Below are 21,401 nucleotides of genomic sequence, written 5' to 3'. Positions count from 1 at the left end.
TATCTGTATTCTCAGACATCTGGTTCCTTTTCTTTCAGGTTCTTTTCTTTCTTTTTGATTAAGACAACCTTGGAAACAATCAACTTCACTTTTATTTTGTAGAGTATAGATGATTTTATTATCTGAATGCTTCCTTGTCTCTTCACTTTTTCTTGTCCAGTAATTGATATATTCATATATAAGAATACAAACAGAAGGAAAATTAAATAAACCCTTTCAAAAATTCCCTTGGTATCATGAGAGCTAATCAAAATAAAAAAAATTAATATAAATCCAACCGAGTTAATTCTTGCTTACACCTTGATTTCCATAAACATTTATTAGTTTCCTTAACAGATTTTGGAAGTCTCCTTTAAGTTCAGAGTACCATAGTTTCTAAGTCCTTATACTATGCCTTATTTATGAACCTACCTACCATGATTCTAACTTGAGTTAACAATAAGTTAACAAGCATTTACTAAAGGTCTACTCCATGCCTGGCACTGTGCAAGGCATTATAAAGAAGGCAGAAGGAAAGGAGCCAGAGAATCACCCCTGGAATTAGTAACCTGGATGAGCAGGTGAAATGCTATTGGTTATAAAACACGGCCATTTTCTGAACTGCTAAGAAAGGAAAAACAGGCACCTTATTAAATTTTGACATGTTATCATGTATGTCAAGATGCATTGACATTTTAAGAGGTATTCTAATTTTAGAAATGCAAAAATGTAAAGTGCATCTTAGTTTTAAACACAATAGGTTATATACTGTAACAACCAGAAAATAATACACAACAATGCTAGATACAGGAGAGGTTGTAAACACAGTGATGGGTAAAGGGTTGCTGCAATAGATATCACTGCAACCACTTGGATGGTTTGCACAACAACAAAATCTAAATGGGACAGAAAGTCAAAAGCACCAGTGAAGTCCCCTGAGTTCTGTATCACGCAGGGTGGCAAATCCCTATGTACTCACTTTAATGAGAAAAGCACACTGAACACCACACTCACATCTGATCCACTGTCACGTCCTACTTATCTTACACCCACAATCTTTCACATCCATCCCCTTTTTTCCTTTCACACTTCCCACTGTACCATTTCCTCTCACAATTTTCTCTACCAAATCTCTCTAGGCAGTATCTAAATTAATCTTCCCTGTTCATAGCTCTGAGCACAGCAATCCCAACATCGTGGAGATGGTAACAATGGCTAATCAATGATGACTAAACTACTTATCTGGCATTCAAAGCCCTAGAAGACCTACCCTGGTAGATGTTATCTCCTAGTTTTCTATTGCAACAGTAGTTCTCTTAAAACATTTCCATTTAATTGACTCATCATATCAATATTCTCCATTCCCTGTAATCTGGCCTCTGTGAAACATTGATGATTAAACACTCCGGGCTAGCAAGTAATACAGTACATCTGTGCCCTTTTCCCACCAATTAGCTATATGCTTGTCCAAACTTATTTATGCCAGTATTACTTGCTCTTGCAATTATGGGATTTAATTAAACACAAATAATGATAAAATATGAGTACAGGAATTAAATTGTTTCTATGAAAAATGAGCTATGTGCTTGATTAAAAAACACCAAGCCAACAAAAGAATGATGTCAAATTAAAAATGGGTGATACAACTATCCATGGGGTTGCAAAGAGTCAAACACGACTGAGCGACTGAACTGACTGATACAGCCGTAACAGATTGAGAAAATAAATAATAAAAGTATAGAAAGATACCACACTCAGATTGCTGTCAAGTGTCTCCCAGTTTTGCTCCATGTTAAATAAACCAAACTGGTTTATATCAATTCAAGCATAAAATGGTGTGTTTTGGGCAAGATCTACAATCAGCAGACTCCTACTCCAAGAAAATGATCTGTTCTTCAGGAAAAGATTGGCAAATAAATGTATGCCTGTACATTTTATGTTAAAAAGGCTACATGTGTTGTTTTTTTAATGATTCCCCACTTTTACCAAACTTTCAACTCACAAACTAGCTATTGATATCAACTCACTTGATACAGAAATTCTTGTCCTACCCTGGGCGCTAACCAAACTTTTATCTCCTAGACCCATACCATTTCTTCTTCAAGAAATAAGGATTTCTCACATCTCCTACTATTCAAATCAACATAAACCTCAAGAATCCGTGCAGATGTCCCTATCCCTGTGAAGTATTTCCTGAAGCCTTCCAGCCAGAAATCAGAGTCAGAGGTACCTGAAGGTTCTAATATCAGTCCTATCGTCTACTGTGGGGACCTAATCAAATCCATTTAACCTGTAAGTCTCAATTTCTTCATCTACGAAGTGGGGAAATACCTATCCACATAGGGTTATTAAAGGGTTTAATGTGTAAAACACTAAGAATAATGACTGTAAGGTAGGTGGGTTCAAAAATGAGATCCCAACCTCCATCCATGTATCCTTCTTTTGGACGCTTACAGACCCTTGCTCTTCTTTCATGATTCTTTTTTCCTGTTGTTTAGTCGCTCAGTTGTGTCCGACTCTTGTGACCCCATGGACTGTAGCCTAGCAGGCTCCTCTGTCCATGAGATTTTCCAGGCAAGAATACTGGAGTGGGTTGCCATTTCCTTCTCCAGGGGATCTTCCTGACCCAGGGATCAAACCTGCATCTCTCATGTCTCCTGCATTGGCAGAAGAGTTCTTTATTGCTGAGCCACAGGGGAAGCCCTGTATTGTAACGGTTTCAGTATTGTCTCTTCCGCTCTACAGAGGATATACTCCTTGACTGCTAAGCTGTGCAGCTAATATGTTTTGTGATCAGTTGTCTTGCTCTTAAATAAATAGACCATTAAGTGAAAGACTGAATGACTGATGAACTTTTATTCTGGTTAGATAAATAGAGGCCTGGCAAAAGAATAACAAAAATAAAAAAAAAAACAGTTTACAGTATTTTACACATTTTGTATTCGACTTTCTATTAGACTTTCTTCAATAGGATAGTTAAATGCTTAATTGCAACAAATTATAGCAGCTTGGGCTTTCCTGGTGGCTCAGACAGTAAAAGAATCTGCCTGGAATGCAGGAGACCCAGGTTCGATCCCTGGGTTGGGAAGATCCCCTGGAGAAGCAAATGGCAACCCACTCTAGTATTCTTGCCTGGAGAATGCTATGCACAGAGGAGCCTGGTGGACTACAGTCTATGGGGTTGCAAAGAGTTGGACAGGACTGAGCAACTAACACACATTTAGTTTTTCAGTTGGTAGGACCTTAAAGATGCATGCTTCTGTATTTCTTTTTTGAAAGGCTTCATTTTTTGTTTCTTTGTTGATTCTGCCTTTCTCCTAAAAACTGCTGAAGGACTAGATTACACCTGACAGCAGTCTTGGCAGCCTCTGGAGAATTCCAGTCTTTGCAATGCAATGTTCTTTGGGAGAAAAGAAACCTTTTTCCTGCTTTCCTCCTCCCTCTCAGCCCCCTCAAATCCCCCCAAAGAATTAAAACTCTGCATTCTTTTTAGTTGACAATTGACTGGAACATTTTGCAAATAAGTGCTAGGCCTCGATGAGGTGCAAAATACTGACTGTATTAGCTAGTTATTTAGAGAGATGTTAAGATGCTCTTGCCAACATACATTCAATTTAGGCTTTGGATGTTTTGTGTGATCTCCCAGGCAGCATTTGCTTGAAGATGTTGGAATTTAATTTTAAAGTTTTCACATTTGTGGGGGTTTTTTGTTCTTAATTTTAAAAGCAGCAATAATTTTAGTTCTTTAGAACAGACTCTAGGGTTAATCTTTGTATATGTATATATGATTATACACATATATGTAAAGTCTAAAAAAAAATATTATGCTTTCTTCTTCTTTTGCTCTCTTCTAATTTTTGTCATTGAACTTAAACTTTCTCAGTGTCAAAAAACTTTAAATGGAATGGCAGTGCTGTTTTTGTAGAGATGGCTTTTTTAGGTCCACATCCTTCTTGGGTTAAACATGTAGATTCACATGTAATTCTACAATCATAGACTACAAGGTTATTAAGGGGCAATGAAAGATCTCTTAGCTACCTACCATGTAAGGCATGTGACAGAACCCACTTAAGTCACATATAATGAAGGATTTCTCAACCAGGAGGAACTATGTTCCTTGATAAAGGTCATTTCAAACTATCACTAATTAATATTTATAATAGTTACAACAATGTATGTTTGTACATGTAGAAGACATTCATTATTTCGGCTGTCCGACTGAAGATGCAGACATATCTGGACATGTTTAGCAAAATATTAGGTTAAGCTTAACTAGGGCTTTGTCACACATGCATGCATGATGTTATGCACTTCACAGCTCTAGGGGAACCATTCATGTCATGGTCCTGGTGCGGGCTGGAAAAGAACTTCCAGAGATGAGACAGAATGAGAGGGAAATAAAGCTTATTAGAGTGGGAGACACTGTTAGAACAGGGGCCAGCTCAAGGGAGAACAAACATTGAATTGAACGGGGGTCTTTAGTCCACTTTTATACCCAGGGTACATGGAGTGGGATAGGGGTCTTGTGGATCATTTGCTGATTGGATGAGGCATGTATACTGGGTGGGGGAAGAAAGAGTAGGGCAAATACCTTCTCCCTATGGGGTAGGAGGGGAAACAGGTTATATTGTTCCCTTAACAGTTACAACATGGGGGAGGGAAGGATGATAAGGGTCTGGCTTCTCCGTTCCTGCATTCCAAGACCCTCCTTGGTTTTACCTGCTCTTTCGTCTTTGGGTCACCACAATTCACACAGACTATTACATTATGACAAGCATGGAACCTTGACCTAGGGTGAAACAGGGGCTCTGGGTGGACAAAAATATTAGCAACAGGGACAGAAGCTTTGAGAAGGCCAACAGTAGCATCAGACATCCAGCTTTAGTGTTCACCAAAAGAGCATACAAAGTAAACTGTGTTGCAGACTGATTCACAAGCAAATAAGATTCCCCCTGGGGACCCCCAGAAATGCTTGGAAGAGAGGAAATTTTTGAATGACTCTAGTTCCTTCATGAGATGGAAATAAGGTTCAAAAATATAAATGACTTTCCCAAGGACATTCAGGTAGACAAACCAGGAATAGAAGTCACTGTTTTTTTCACAGTCATGTACAACAACCAGTAGTCTATAAATGATAACTCTGTGAATGACATATTTTTACATTAAATAAAAGATTGAAATAGAGGGCCACCTCTGAGAGTGTGCCCTAACGTTATCAACATTATCCTTATAAAACTGGACTGAGAATTATTTAATAGCCAAGTACTTTGTGATATCAATAAACAAGAAAAAAATACAAACTTGCATCCAGTCCTGATACAATTATTTCATTGAAAGATTCTTTTTGCTATGACAATGACTAAACACTGTCAGATATAGTCTACCACCCATCCACCTTACACTGAAGTTGCAGGTCATTTTAGAGAACAGCATTGAAAGAGAAGCTTCAAAACTAGTTTTGATATTCTCAAGTGTAACCTGTTGAAATGACTAATAGCTGTACCTATGCCCCATGTTTGAAAGTTTTAAATCAAATTTTGCTGTATATGCCTTCCACTGTTTACTTACAATTGCATGGACTTTGATACCAGCATACTTCCATGGGAATTCCAGCTTGATACTTATAAACTGTGTAGCCTTGGATCAGTCACTGAGCCTTTCTGAAGCCATTTCCTCATTGTGTATAATTTTACACAATTATAACACATAATGTTATAATTGTGTAAAATACAATTATAACATTCACCTTGTAAAACTATAGGCATAGAGATGTTACCTGATATAGAATTTCACAAATGGTATTGGTAACCATTACTATTTTTGTTACATAATTGTTGATATAGAAATCCAGTATTTTAGTCCTTAAGAACTAAAGATTAAGTACATGCAACAGAATGTGTACAGAATCTTAAGTGATGAATATAAGATCTTCACAAAGAAGATAAGATCAGAAGAAGAAAAGATGATCTAAATCTGTTCAAATACTGACATATGTACAAATTTACTAGTATATCACATGATATGGAACCAACCTAGCCTTCTTCTTACTATTTATAATTTTATTAAAATTTTACCAATGTGATACTTATATAATTCAACCAATGTTCCCGATGACTCAGCTGGTAAAGAATCCGCCTGCAATGCAGGAGATCCTGGTTCAATTCCTGGGTCGGGAAGATCCCCTGAAGCAGGGATAGGTGACCCACTCCAGTATTCTTGGGCTTCCCTGGTGGCTCAGACAGTAAAGAATCTGCCTGCAATGTGGGAGAGCTGGGTTCAATCCCTGGGTTGAGAAGACCCCCCTGGAGGAGGGTATGGCAACTCACTCTAGTATTCTTGTCTAGAGAATCCCCATGGACAGAGGAGCCTGGTGGGCTACAGTCCACGGGGTCACACAGAGTCAGATACGACTGAGTGACTCAGCACAACATGGCACAGAAGTATATAAACAAATAAAAAATCATAGCCTTCCCTTTTCCTCCATTCACTTCCATTCCCCTAAGAAAATCAACATTCCCTGTTGGATAAATGTCCTTCCCTATATTATCCTATGATTACACCACCATATTCCAATATCTAAACTTGTTAATCTTACCACCATCACTCCAGCAACAAAGCACCTTGGAAATGTCAGCTTATGTTGTTCTCTTGTATGTCTCTCTCCATCCACATCTAAACTATGATATGCCACAGTTGGGGTAGAGGACCTTCTACTAAGAAGGTCCTCTTAAATGTTCACAGGAGACTGTTGGAATCTTTGTGAATTGGGACTCTACTCACCAAAGAGATAGCTGATATAGGCCACTGATTACGGCGATCTTTATGATCCAAGTCACCATACCTGTGAGAGTAAAGGGGAACACCATTAATAACTGCAGTGGATAACCAGGACTGTCTGACACTAACTGGTATATATTGTCTCCCTACATTTAATTCATACTGACACTTCTGCCTTCTTCTCAATCTCCTTCAAAACATGAGTTTAATTATATTATATCCAGTTCACAATTCTTCAATGACTCTGCACTCTTTAGAACAGTATTTCTAAAAATCTTTGTCTTGGGATATTAATGCCCTAGTGGCACTTTTTTTTTTTTTTAACTTAAAAGTACAAACTGGAGGCATGTAGATGCCACCTCACCCTATTGTCTTCAAACTACACTACATTCATATGACCAGCATGGCTTCTGAAAGTATTCAAGTTTAGGATCCCCATTACCAACTCCAAACTCATTTAATAACAAAGTCCTTCTCTCCTATACCCAGACCCTATCCCAGTGTGTATGTCTTCCAACTCGGTTGTTAGCTGCCTATCATTTTTATACTTGGCTATACTCCAAAATCACTGCAGATGGTGATTGCAGCCATGAAATTAAAAGACGCTTACTCCTTGGAAGGAAGGTTATGACAAACCTAGATAGCATATTTAAAAGCAGAGACATTACTTTGCCAACAAAGGTCCGTCTAGTCAAGGCTATGGTTTTTCCAGTAGTCATGTATGGATGTGAGAGTTGGACGGTGAAGAAAGCTGAGCACCGAAGAATTGATGCTTTTGAACTGTGGTGTTGGAGAAGACTCTTGAGAGTCCCTTGGACTGCAAGGAGATCCAACCAGTCCATCCTAAAGGAGATCAGTCCTGGGTGTTCATTGGAAGGACTAATGTTGAAGCTGAAACTCCAATACTTTGGCCACCTCATGCGAAGAGTTGACTCATTGGAAAAGACCCTAATGCTGGGAAGGATTGGGGGCAGGAGGAAAAGGGGACGACAGAGGATGAGATGGTTGGATGGCATCACCGACTCGATGGACATGGGTTTGGGTAAACTCCGGGAGTTGGTGATGGACAGGGAGGCCTGGCATGCTGCAATTCATGGGGTCGTGAAGAGTCAGACACGACTGAGCAACTAAACTGAACTGAACTGATACTCAGAACAAATGCTCAGTAAATATGTACTGAGAGGAGGTAGGGAAGGAAAACAGGACTAAAGGAAGAGAGGGAGAGTTATTTGATTAATTCAGTGGATACTCTCCATGTATTTCTGCCTAATTTATTTTTTTTCCAGTGTTACTAAGTGTTATACATAATTCATATACAACATTGTACAACAATGTGCAATTGGAGGTATACAACATATTGATTTGATATATGTATATATTGTGAAAGGATTACTACAATAAGTTTAGTAAATATCCATCACTTCACATAGTTAAAAATGTTTTTCCCTTGAGAACTTTACTTTTTCTCCTGAACTTTTTATTTTGTATTGGGGTATAGCCAATTAACAATGTTTTAACACTTTCAGGTGAACAGAAAAGGGATTCAGCACATACAAATGTATTCATTCTCTCCCAAACCCCCCTCCCATTCAGGCTGCCACATAACATGTGCTATACAATGGGTCTTTGTTGGTTATCCATTTTAAATACAGCAGTATGTACATTTAAGATCTACTCTCTTAGCACCTTTCAAACATGCCATATATCCCTAGAACGTATTTATTGTATAACTGGAAGTTTGTGTCTTTTGGCCATCTTTACCCAATCCCCTCCTCCCCACTTTAACCTACTGTATGGATTCAGGCAATCTTTCAGCAGATCAATGAATAATGCTGGTATTAAGGATACACAAGCTTCTTTCTACCCCTGTACATTTCCCTGTCACTGGAGTCACTAATGGGGGAAATTTGTCCTTTAAAAGTAATCCTGACTTGAGGAGGAAAGTACAGGCCCTGATTTGGGTGGGAAAACCTTTTATCCTAGCCCCTTTCCATGAGTACTAATTGCATGCGTGCATGCTAAGTCACTTCAGTCATGTCCGACTCGGTGCGACCCTATGGACTGTAGCCCACCATGCTCCTCTGTCCATGGGGATTCTCCAGGCAAGAATACTGGAATGGGTTGCCATGCCCTCCTCAAGGGGATCTTCCCAACCCAGGGATCAAACCCGCGATTCTTGTGTAAGTCTCCTGAATTGGCAGGTGGGTTTTTACCACTAGCACCACCTGGGAAGCCCTAATTAGTTAGTTGTAAAATGATAGGCAGAGAGCCCAAAGGTATGCCATAGAAACTAGGCAAGCTTAGTGGTCAGGAAGCTGCACAGAAGTGTAGAGGGACTATGAGATATAAGACCAAGGAGTGAGCAGTGAGTGAGTGGTGGAACTCCTTGAAGAAACACCAAAGGCAGGACTATAGTTGCTTAAGATCAATTATTTGGAGTTGCTAATTTTACTATTGAAATTTTCACTGTTGTACTTGGGATCAAAAAATGTCAGTCATTTCTTCAGATGTTTTAGGAAGTATGTTTTGGGGACACATTAAATGTGAACCCTACTGTTGACTGCTGTCGAGCAGTTAATGGTAGGATGGGGTCCCTAAAATATAGTTAGGTGTGGTCATCTTTCCCGCTGCCTTCTAGCTAAATTTGCTACGCAACCAAGAAGAATGTTTGAGGCAATTGTACTGTGAGAGAGCTGTTAATATATATCAAGATCTGCTGGTCTTGGAAAAGTTACTGTAGTCAGAAAAACATACATGATGATAATGATGATGATGGTTGTTGGTGTTGGTGGAGGCAATGATGGCTGTTGTAAACATGACAACGATTTGATAGGGTGAAAGAAGTACACAACCAAGAGTGAGAAAGCATTGGTACTAGCTCAGGTCTGCCATAGACCAGCTCCATGACTGTGAACAAATCATCTAATTATTCTAAGATGTTGATTTCTCATCTCTATGATGGGAAGATTAATACTTTCCTGTGTGCCTCTTAAGGCTGTTACATGGGAAAAGCAAGAAATAGATGGAATCACTCTGTAATCAGCAACATGCTTAAGTACTTAATGATACAGATTTGCTCGACTGCCTCTGCCAACCAAGTTATCACAATGAGTTGCTAGCCAGGTTGCTAGTTTTCAGATGGGATCATGTGAGGTGGAAAAAAAAAACACACATGCAGAGGCTATTGGACTTTGGGAGCTTGTGTGAAAAATGTAACCAAATATGTGAGGTTGTAGTAAGCGTAAGGTTTATAATCCTAATTCAATGTAAGTTATATAATTTTTTTTAAATAACACATTTTTATGGCATTTATATTTTCAAAGTGTTTTCTAAAATAGCTGACCCATAATAGAAAATAGGGCTTCCCTTGTGGGTCAGTGATAGAGAATCTGCCTGCCAATGCAGGAGATGCAGATTCGATACCCGGGTCAGGAAGATCCTCTGGAGAAGGATATGGCAACCCACTGCAGTATTCTTGCCTGGAGAATTCCATGGACAGAGAAGCCTGGTGGGCTATAGTCCATGCAGATGCAAAGCAGTCAGACATGACTTAGCAACTAAACAACAACAACAAATAGAAAATAAGTATTCATAAGGATGAAAGGGGCTTCCCTTGTGGCTCAGCTGGTAAAGAATCTGCCTGCAATGTGGGAGACCTGGGTTCAATCCCTGGGTTGGGAAAATCCCCTGGAGAAGGGAAAGGCTACCCACTCCAGTATTCTGGCCCAGAGAGTTCCATGGACTGTATAGTCCATGGGGTCGCAAAGAATCGGACATGACTGAGCGACTTTCACTGAGCGACTTTCCCTTTCACTGAGCGAAGGATGAAAGGGAAAATGCTATGGCTGAGAACGAAGTGTTGCCCTGGCCCTCAGAAAAATTTAAACTCTAGTCTATTATTACTATAGGGCTCTGAACAAAGATCTCAGTTTCCCCACTTGCCAATTGAGGATGAGGAACTGGATGATTTTCAATGTCTTACTAACTCTTAACATTTGATAATTATGTGAAATTACCTATGTTCTCCCATGTTTCCAGATGGAGATGACACTGAATGACATTCTCATCTGAGCCAGCCCTGCTGTCATCTCTGGTTCTCCTAATATCAATGGTATGTGCAAGCAAAGAAGGAATGGAGAAATGGGATTTGAAAACCAAATATGATATACTTTTATATCTCAAACTATCTGTTTATACTTTTCATGCAATTTGTAGGATGCAAATATCAAAGCAAAAACTTGATAAAGTTTGCATCACAAGTATCAATAGTTGGGTTAAATGGAGAACTAGACATGAACATGGCCACCACTAATGAATGGGCTACGATACACAGGCTGGATCAGAGTTCTCCAGATCACAAATGGCAGAAGACAAACTAGAACACAGGGAAAGTACTGGAAGTCAGGACCTATTACTGAAGACCAACTAAATGTCTATAATGATCTGGGCTTTCTTCAGTAAATTTTCCTGAGCCAAGTACATCCCTGTTTCTACAAATTGCAAGGATAGCATGTTAGAATTTACTGTAAATAGTTCACATGCTTTAGGGTTGTTAAACAATTTTAGCCCATTATGCCACAATCATCATCTGACATTGAAATCCTCCTGTAGGAGATCTCATAATGTTTGCCTGCCCCTAAAGGTTTGCACTATTTTTCAGTTGCATTCTATGCAGTGTCCTTCTCCTACATTAATCTTTTCCAACTCCTTTCAGTCAATTTTGGAAACAAAGAGAAATCCCAGAATTGAAAGAACGCTTCATTAGTTTCCTTACTTTCTACACCATACCTTTCAGAGAAGGATATCTCTTAATCTTCTTCTGCAACTTCCTCTAAGGTCTCACCAGTTTTGTATGAGGAAACGCTTTTATATATAATCTGATTCTGTCCTGACATGAAAGAAAAACTTTACCTCTTAGTTCTGTATATTCTATTATCAATAAAAAGATCCTCAAAGGGTGCTACTGAATAAGGCATTTGGCAGTTCTTGATTTCCATGTCTCCACTATATCTCCCAGCACAACTTACGCCATATATTCCGTAAGTGTCCCTTCTATCAATCTGAACTTTTGAATATATCCTTACCTCTAACAGGAATATTCACCTATCCACCCAATCATCCATTCCTCTGACTCATCCCTACTTACCATATAATATTAATTCAAATATCCCCTTCTCCTGGAAACTTTGACCAACATCACACTTCATATATGCATATACACACATACATACAGAGTTAGATGCTCTTTAACTCAGCTCCCATAGCAACCTTTACTTAATCCCTACTTACTACCAGGGCACACTGTAATTGTTGGCTTATTTCCCTCTCCAAATGTATGCAATAACCTTCTTGTGGTCAGGGACTGTCTTATTCACATCATTATCTCTGTCACCTAGCACAGTACTTGGACTACAGAAAGTAGTCAAGAAGTATTCAGTAAGTGAATAAATGCATCATCTCAAGCACAAGGGCCTCCCACTACTTCTCTAAAGAAATCTTGTTTGCTTTCACATTAAAATTATGAAAATTTAACAAGCTCTCGATGACAATTTGGAAACCTCACTAGGACCTCTCAGACAGTATTTCTCTTGTGTTTCAAAATGTATCTGCTTTGCATGACAGTCCAGATATCAGCCTTTCTACATTTTCCCAGAATTACCTTGAGTTGAATATGCGCCTCCCGTGTAGTTCCAAACCTTCTATCTGGGCAGGCAGCTCTGTTGTTAGCTAACTGTCGGCATTACACTGCTGCATTCATAAAGGACTGTCAGCACGGTGCAGTATTACTATGTGAGATCATTTGCTCATGTAAAGACACATTAAATCTAGCAGTTGCTTTGTCTCTTGTCAAGGGAATTGTGCACTGTTACATTAGAGATGAGAGTTTGCAGTGTCAACCTGCTACTGCTGTTTTTGCTACCCACTGTAGAAGAATCAACAATTCCTGCTTGTTTCCTTGTTTTTCTACTCTGGTAACAATTTAGCCATTATCCAAACAGGAATCCTATCACTGCCAGGAAAATAAAATCCCTTGGGGAAAGGGTCAGTTCATGCAAGTTTCTCTACTGTGGGCTTGAGTCCTGTTCTTTATCCTCAGGCCAGTGTCTGGGCACTGCCACTCCTTGCTAAGAGGCTTCCCTCCATTTGCCATATGAGCTTCCAAATCGGTATTCAAGATTTCCCATTGTCACATTTCACCAAGTTTCCACCAGGCTTCAGACACCAACTTCCTACTGCTACCTATTTGCTGCCCAAACTTTTGGAAATGTGCTCTGTTGGCCAGGCTAACATGTTACCCACACACGCAGAAGAGTTCCCCTACAGGACAGCACATCGCCAACGGGCAGCCTAATTCCAAAGTCCTTTTCCTCTTAGTGTGCCCCATTCTGTAGACATCAATTGTGCCATGTCTGTCCTACACTGAAACAGGACACGTGACAGGATTTGATATAGAGGATATTCCCAGTTTAGAACAGAAGAAACAATTGATGAAAGAAAAACAATTCAACTGCCTCTCTTTTTTTCCCAAGATTTTCTTCTCTCCTTTATTCCTTGTTCCCAAAATCCCTAGCAGAAAATGAAATATCCAAACCAGGCAAAAACAACAAGAAAAAGTTTAAAGAACCAGAGGTTCTTGGGGAAAGTTGGAATCTTTGCAAGTAGGAGAAGGTACTAATGTTAGTTCATTGGCCAGGCCTACTTTTTTTAAAGGTTCACTTTGGTAACCTCTATTATTACTAAGAAACAACACATTTTCAGCACTAAATTTTGCCTCAGCAGGCCCCTTTCAACAATATATTATGGCTCTGTTATAGACAAATTGAATTAATCACTTTCTCCAAGATGCAGGTTGTAACAGATAAAACATTTTTAAGTTTGCTTTGCTGCAAGAGTTTTCTGGCAATGGGGTAGCCTGCAAAAAGCCATCCCTTTCCATCATGAGCCCAACCATGCAGTATATTCTCTCCTTCCCATTAACTGTTTCCTGCTCTCTGTTGTAAACCTCCCCAGTGCTTTCAGGTCACGTTCTTAGTCTCAGATTCCTTAAGGATTCAGCCAGTATAATAATCTGTCTGGCTTGACACCTTTCTGTGCAACTACATTGTTAATGCAGCAAACAAACACTGTGATATAATTATTTTATTCCTTTTTTGATAAATCTATGGAAAGCTAGAATTTTACAAATAAGAGACTCTTGAGGGGCTTTCCTGGTGGTTCAGTGGTAGAGAATCCACCTGCCAATGCAGGAGACAAGGGTTTGATCCCTGATCTGGGAAGATCCCACATGCCTCAGAGCACACTAAGGCCCTGTGCCACATTATTAAGCCTGTGCTCTTGAGCCCAGGACACATCCTAGAGCCCATGCTCCACAACAAGAGAAGCCACCACAATCAGAAGCCCGCGCACCACAAACAGCGAGTAGTCCCCACTTTTCAAAACTAGAAAAAAGCCCACATGACAATGAAGACCCAGCAAAGCCCAAAATAAGCAAATAAAATCATCAAAAAAAAAAAAAAAGAAAGAAACTCTTGCCTACACAAGGATATGTCAGACTTTTAAAGAGAAAACATATGAATTAGGAGCCTGTTTTTCTTAATGAAGTAAAATTGTCCCTTCCTTTGTCATTCCTCAAGAGTATGGTCCAATTAGAAAAATCACATGTAAGTAAAATCATATAGTATTTGTTTTTCTCTGTTATATGGGGAATCTAACAAAAAATAAACAAAACAAAACAGAAACTCATAGATACAGAGAAAGACTGGCAGTTTCCAGGGATCAGGGGATGCTGTTGGGTGAAATAGATGAAGGTAATTAAGAGGCACAAACTTCCAGTTATAAAATAAATAAGTCATGGGGATGTAACACACAGGTTAGAGAATATGGTCAATAATACTGTAATAAATTTAAATTATGACTGATGGTAATGCCTCACAGGTCCATTCAAGTTGTCACAAATGGCAAGATTTCATTCTTTTTTATGGCTGAGTAGTACTTCATTACACACACACACACATATGCATATATACAGGCTTCCCTTGCGGCTTAGCTGGTAAAGAATCCACATGCAATGTGGGGGACCTGGGTTCAATCCCTGGGTTGGGAAGATCTCCTGGAGAAGAGAAAGGCTACCCACTCCAATATTCTGGCCTGGAAAATTTCATGGACTGTACAGGCCATGGGATTGCAAAGAGTCAGACACAACTGAGTGACTTTCACTTTATATATCATATATATATATATATATATATATATATATGCATATAAGTAATATATATATATATTTCTTGAGGTAGGTCTTTGTCATGATAAACTTCCCTCTTAGAACTATTTTTGCTACATCCTATGTATTTTGGAAGGTTTTGTTTCTTTTTCCATTTTTCTCAAAGTATTTTTTGATTTCTTCTCTTATTTCTTCATTGACCCATTGGTTATTCAGTAGCATACTGTTTAGCCGCCATATGTTTGTGTCTTTTCAATTTCTTTTCACAGTTGATTTCTAGTTTCATATTGTCATGGCTGATAAAGATGCTTCATATGATTTCAGTATTCTTAAATTTATTGACACTTGTTTTGTGGTGAGCTATTCTGGAGAATGCTCTATATGTACTTGAAAAGATTGTGTATTCTGCTGATTTTTGGATGGAATGTTCTTTATTAAGCCCATTTGCCTGTGTTGTTTTGGGCCAGTGCTTCCTTGTTGATCCACAGCAATTTTATCTTTATAAACGTATATGCACATATACTAACACAAATATACAAAAATATATGCACAAAAACATTCTCTGAATGAATGTTGAACACTAGTCCTGGAATAAGACAGACCTGAGTTGGAATTGAAGGTCCATTATTTCCTAGATATGTGACCTTGGACAAATTACATAGCACATCCAGATTTTAATGTCCTCATTTGCAAGATTATTTTGAGAATTAAATGAAATGAGGCCTATTAAGTATGTAACAACTGCCTGGCACCTCATAAGTACTTAAGTGTTTATTGCTCTTCATAGTGATGATAATATTATTACAAATACTATTCAGCATCATTTATAATAACAAAACACTCAAGTATCTATCAACTGGGACTCATACAAACATAGGTCCATTCAATAGAATAAAACATGGTTCTTTAAAAATGAGATCATTATATATGGAAATAGAGTTAAACTATGAAAAAATTAAGTTTCAGTATTAAAAGTATTATTCTATATGTGTGAAAACACATAAAAAAAATATTTTTACTAGGACAGAGAGAGAGAGTGTTGAAGAGAGAGAGAGTACATGTGAGCACTAGAAACAAGAATATGCACCAAAATATGAGTAGTGATAATCTCTGGGAAATGGACGAATGGGGCATTTTAATTTTCTTCTCTGTCTTAAATTTCTATAATACTTTGTTTTTTAAAAAATAAGAATGTATTATTACTTTCATGATTAACAAAAATAATATTTTGAAGATAAAAATGAATTTGATACGTGATGTAATTCTTCATATTGAATCTTCAAATCAAGTAAGAGAAAATACACATGTATTGTTAACAACTCTTAGCAAAGAGAGCTGTTTCAAGATAAAGTGCTCAAGTATAAAAGGAGCTTTATTTTCTTTCCCCTGCCTTAGTTTAAACCTGCTTGTTTGTTTCAGTGTACTTATTGAACATGTAAGGCATTGATAGGAAAACCCAAATACGATAGATACATAAAATACATATTTTCTATTTTAAAATAATTTTAAATAATTCAATCTGAATAGAAAGATATAATTTATTAAACTAGCTGTTTTCTATTTTTCAATTACATATTGAAGGGTCATGGGGATCATTTTCATCCTCAGATTCCCAGAACCTAGTTGATAGAAAATGAAATAAATATTTGTTTAATGAATGACAGAGGGGAGAGTCATTGACTCTCACTTAAACACACCTCTCTTTGACTTCTTAATACTTGGACTTACACATCCTCTATTACTAAAGTCAGTCAGCAAAGATTTGAGGTGGTAAGGAGGGTTATGACCAACCTAGATAGCATATTTAAAAGCAGAGACATTACTTTGCCAACAAAGGTCCGTCTAGTCAAGGCTATGGTTTTTCCAGTGGTCATGTATGGATGTGAGAGCTGGACTCTAAAGAAAGCTGAGCACCGAAGAATTGATGCTTTTGAACTGTGGTGTTGGAGAAGACTCTTGAGAGTCCCTTGGACTGCAAGGAGATCCAACCAGTCCATCCTAAAGGAGATCAGTCCTGGGTGTTCATTGGAAGGACTGATGTTGAAGCTGAAACTCCAATACATTGGCCACCTCATGCAAAGAGATGATTCACTGGAAAAGACCCTAATGCTGGGAAGGATTGGGGGCGGGAGGAGAAGGGGATGACAGAGGATGAGATGGCTGGATGGCATCACCGACTCTATGGACATGGGTTTGGGTAGACTCTGGGAGTTGGTGATGGACAGAGAGGCCTGGCATGCTGCGATTCTTGGGGTCGCAAAGAGTTGGACACGACTGAGCAACTGAACTGAACTCAACTGAAGGCAAATAAAAAAAGGAAGAAACCAGAGGCTTTCATGGAAGAGCATAACAGATATCATAGAACCAGAGAATTTTAGAAGATGAGATAACAATGAAGCTACCTAACGTAACTCCTTTTTCTATGAGGAAACTGAGTCCCAGAGAAAGTGAATTACCCCAGGTGGTAAGATGCTGGTTAGTGGCAAAGTCAGGTCTTAACCCACGTGTTCCACTTCCGATTCAACTTACCTTCCTATTCAAGCTGCTACTCCCCACAACAGTGCTATTACTTAGAGAAACTGGTGTATATTCTTCCCTCCTCAAGGGCAGTGGTGGTGAATGGGACAAGTTTACTCTAATAAAGCTACATACCTTTATAATTTTATTTCATTTTAAATTGTCTTCCCAGTGAGTATTTTAAAGGTAAACAGTAGGCAACTGAAGTGTCTACTATTATTTTGTACCTTTAAAGATGTTTCTACCTTTCTAACTTTCTTCTGGTCACTTGATAAGTCAAGCATGTCTGATATCTTTGAGTTAACTTTACCTAGGAAAAACTGAAACAGTATGGAAGAACACTTCTCAAAATATAAACCAGATCAGGATACCATTATTAATTTGGAAGTGTGATCCCTGTCTTTGAAAGGCTTTTTCAATTTCTTCTGCCCATTCAAACACATTTCTCCTTCAGTTCAGTTCAGTTCAGTCGCTCAGTCGTGTCCGACTCTCTGCGACCCCATGAATTGCAGCACGCCAGGCCTCTCTGTCCATCACCAATTCCCGGAGTCTACCCAAACCCATGTCCATCGAGTCGGTGATGCCATCCAACCATCTCATCCTCTGTCGTCCCCTTCTCCTCCCACCCCCAATCCTACCCAGCATTTAGGGTCTTTTCCAATGAGTCAACCCTTCGCATGAGGTGGCCAAAGTATTGGAGTTTCAGCTTCAACATCAGACCTTCCAACGAACACCTAGGATTGATCTCTTTTAGGATGGAATGATTGGATCTCCTTGCAGTCCAAGGGACTCTCAAGAGTCTTCTCCAACACCACAGTTCAAAAGCATCAATTCTTCGGTGCTCAGCCTTCTTCACCGTCCAACTCTCACATCCATACATGACCACTGGAAAAACCATAGCCTTGACTAGACGGACCTTTGTTGGCAAAGTAATGTCTCTGCTTTTAAATATGCTATCTAGGTTGGCCATAACCTTCCTTCCAAGGAGTAAGCGTCTTTTAATTTCATGGCTGCAGTCACCATCAGCAGTGATTCTGGAGCCCAAAAAAATAAAGTCTGACACTGTTTCCACTGTTTCCCCATCTATTTCCCATGAAGTGATGAGACCAGATGCCATGATCTTAGTTTTCTGAACGTTGAGCTTTAAGCCAACTTTTTCACTCTCCTCTTTTACCTTCATCAAGAGGCTCTTTAGTTCTTCTTCACTTTCTGCCGTAATGGTGGTGTCATTCGCATATCTGAGGTTATTGATATTTCTCCCAGCAATCTTGATTCCAGCTTGTGTTTCTTCCAGCCCAGTGTTTCTCATGATGTACTCTGCATAGAAGTTAAATAAGCAGAGTGACAATATACAGCCTTGACGTACTCCTTTTCCTATTTGGAACCAGTCTGTTGTTCCATGTCCAGTTCTAACTGTTGCTTCCTGACCTGCACACAGGTTTCTCAAGAGACAGGTCAGATGGTCTGGTATTCCCATCTCTTTCAGAATTTTCCACAGTTTATTGTGATCCACATAGTCAAAGGCTTTGGCAAAGTCTATAAAGCAGAAATAGATGTTTTTCTGGAACTCTCTTGCTTTTTCGATGATCCAGCAGATATTGGCAATTTGATCTCTGGTTCCTCGGCCTTTTCTAAAACCAGCTTGAACATCTGGAAGTTCACAGTTCATGTATTGCTGAAGCCTGGCTTGGAGAATTTTGAGCATTACTTTACTAGCATGTGAGATGAGTGCAATTGTGCAGTAGTTTGAGCATTCTTTGGCATTGCCTTTCTTTGGGATTGGAATGAAAACTGACCTCTTCCAGTCCTGTGGCCATTGCTGAGTTTTCCAAATTTGCTGGCATATCGAGTGCAGCACTTTCACAGCATCACCTTTGAGGATTTGAAATAGCTCAACTGGAATTCCATCACCTCCACTAGCTTTGTTCGTAGTGATGCTTTCTAAGGCCCACTTGACTTCACATTCCAGGATGTCTGGCTCTAGGTGAGTGATCACACCATTGTGATTATCTGGGTCGTGAAGATCTTTTTTGTACAGTTCTTCTGTGTATTCTTGCCACCTCTTCTTAATATCTTCTGCTTCTGTTAGGTCCATACCATTTCTGTCCTTTATCGAGCCTATCTTTGCATGAAATGTTCCTTTGGTATCTCTAATTTTCTTGAAGAGATCTCTAGTCTTTCCCAATCTGTTGTTTTCCTCTATTTCTTTGCACTGATCGCTGAGGAAGGCCTTCTTATCTCTCCTTGCTATTCTTTGGAACTCTGCATTCAGATGGGAATATCTTTCCTTTTCTCCTTTGCTTTTCGCTTCTCTTCTCTTCCCAGCTATCTGTAAGGCTTCCTCAGACAGCCATTTTGCTTTTTTGCATTTCTTTTCCATGGGGATTTTCTTGATCCCTGTCTCCTGTACAATGTCACAAACCTCTGTCCATAGTTTATCAGGCACTCTCCTTAGTCGTTATTTAATAGCACTTCTTCCGCCTTAGCTATGGCAGCATTTCTCACAAAGGAGATAAAATGATAAAGCTAAAGAAAGGTAAATGAAAGGGAATGAAACATATGAGCAAAGGGGATAAACAGGCAATGCCAACCAAGGAGAAAGTGAACTCGGAACAGTGGTAGGAATTTTATTTAGCTGAATTTACTTAACATGGTGGCAAATGTGAACCTGACATAACACATGAGACTCTTAAGAGACCTGGTATTTTCCCCTAGATTCTAGTCCATCCAAAGTTAAGCAGGCATAAGGATGATTGATTCAACAGCTTATCTTTTACTTACTCCAGCCCCAGTTAAGTTTTTCCCCCTATTACCATGTTACACAGGGGCAACCCCACACTGGCAGTTGGTTGTTAATTACATTTGATGTGCAGTAACACAAGAGAGCTAATTAACTTGCATCAAAAAAGCTTTATTTACTGTGACAAATTAAACAAACTCATAAAGTGTTCAGCCACAATGACTCTCAATTATCATGCAGTCCAAGTAATGTAGTGCAAACATATTCCCAGGCCTCTCCCAGGTATCACTTCAGTCTCGCAGCCCTTCTGCACATGTATGATTATAAAGGGTCTTTTTAATGAAAAGAACTGGAAGTCAACTGCTCTTTGTTTTGCTTTATGTATGTGTGTGCATGCATGTGTTGAGTGTATATATGTTCTCATAGGTACTGCTGGACATGTTGGTCATATTCAGTTTCTTAATTCTTGCTTACTTCACCATTCAACAGATTTTTTCCTAGATTTTAATCAGAGAACTAAAAACAAAAAGGGAAAAAAAAAAAATTACTGTTCCAAAGCTCATGCTCTGTGTTAAGCATGATTGTTTAAACTGATCATCTTCAGATTCTTCTCCTAGATAGTGTGACTCTTTAATAGAAACATCACTACTCCATGATGACTCAGAACGTATATTATAAAATAGAGCCTTTATCTTTTCGTAGAGTAAAAGGATAACATTAGATGCCTCAGCCAACAGAAAACAGAACTGAGTATCTTTTGAGGAAGCTTTCTTGCTTTGGAAAAAAACTAGTTATAATTTCCACCATTCTTTGAAAAATAGGGTTAAAAATTTATTCCTGTGGTGCATATTTAAGAAAATACATTCTATTTCTATTTAGTTAATTTGTAAGGTAATTATTTGAGACCAGTAGCACAGTAAACTGGAAAAAACACTGAACTTGAAACCAGATGATACTGGCAACTAGTTCATGCAGCTAAGTAAGTGGCAGAACCAGGACTGTCTAACTCAGAAGCTTGTTCTCAACTATTGTCAACAAAGTGGCTTTGGCAAGTTATTAAACTTATATTAATGTAGATAACTTTTGAGACTGTTTATAAATGGGAATCACAATAAGGGAAACTGTAAATTGCTGATGCCATTATGAATATTTGCTGATTGGCTTCAC

The 21,401-nt window shown here is 38.8% G+C and overlaps 1 protein-coding gene across 2 annotated transcripts in view; it reads right to left on the bottom strand.

Annotated features, from left to right (window-relative positions):
* The window catches only part of PRKD1 (protein kinase D1), a 773,210-nt gene that overhangs the window by 634,432 nt on the left and 117,377 nt on the right, over positions 1-21,401 (bottom strand). For both annotated transcript variants that reach the window (XM_081548073.1, XM_081548075.1), the window contains exon 3: positions 6,760-6,820. The gene's annotated coding sequence lies outside the window, so the exon portion shown is untranslated. The remainder of the gene's footprint in view (positions 1-6,759; positions 6,821-21,401) is intronic.

This window comes from Giraffa tippelskirchi, chromosome 12 (genome assembly GCF_054371585.1).
Source record: "Giraffa tippelskirchi isolate mGirTip1 chromosome 12, T2T-mGirTip1v1.2.pri, whole genome shotgun sequence".
NCBI lineage: Eukaryota > Metazoa > Chordata > Mammalia > Artiodactyla > Giraffidae > Giraffa > Giraffa tippelskirchi.
Note: the sequence above shows the minus strand (reverse complement) of the source record. Positions and strands in the feature narration are given on the sequence as shown.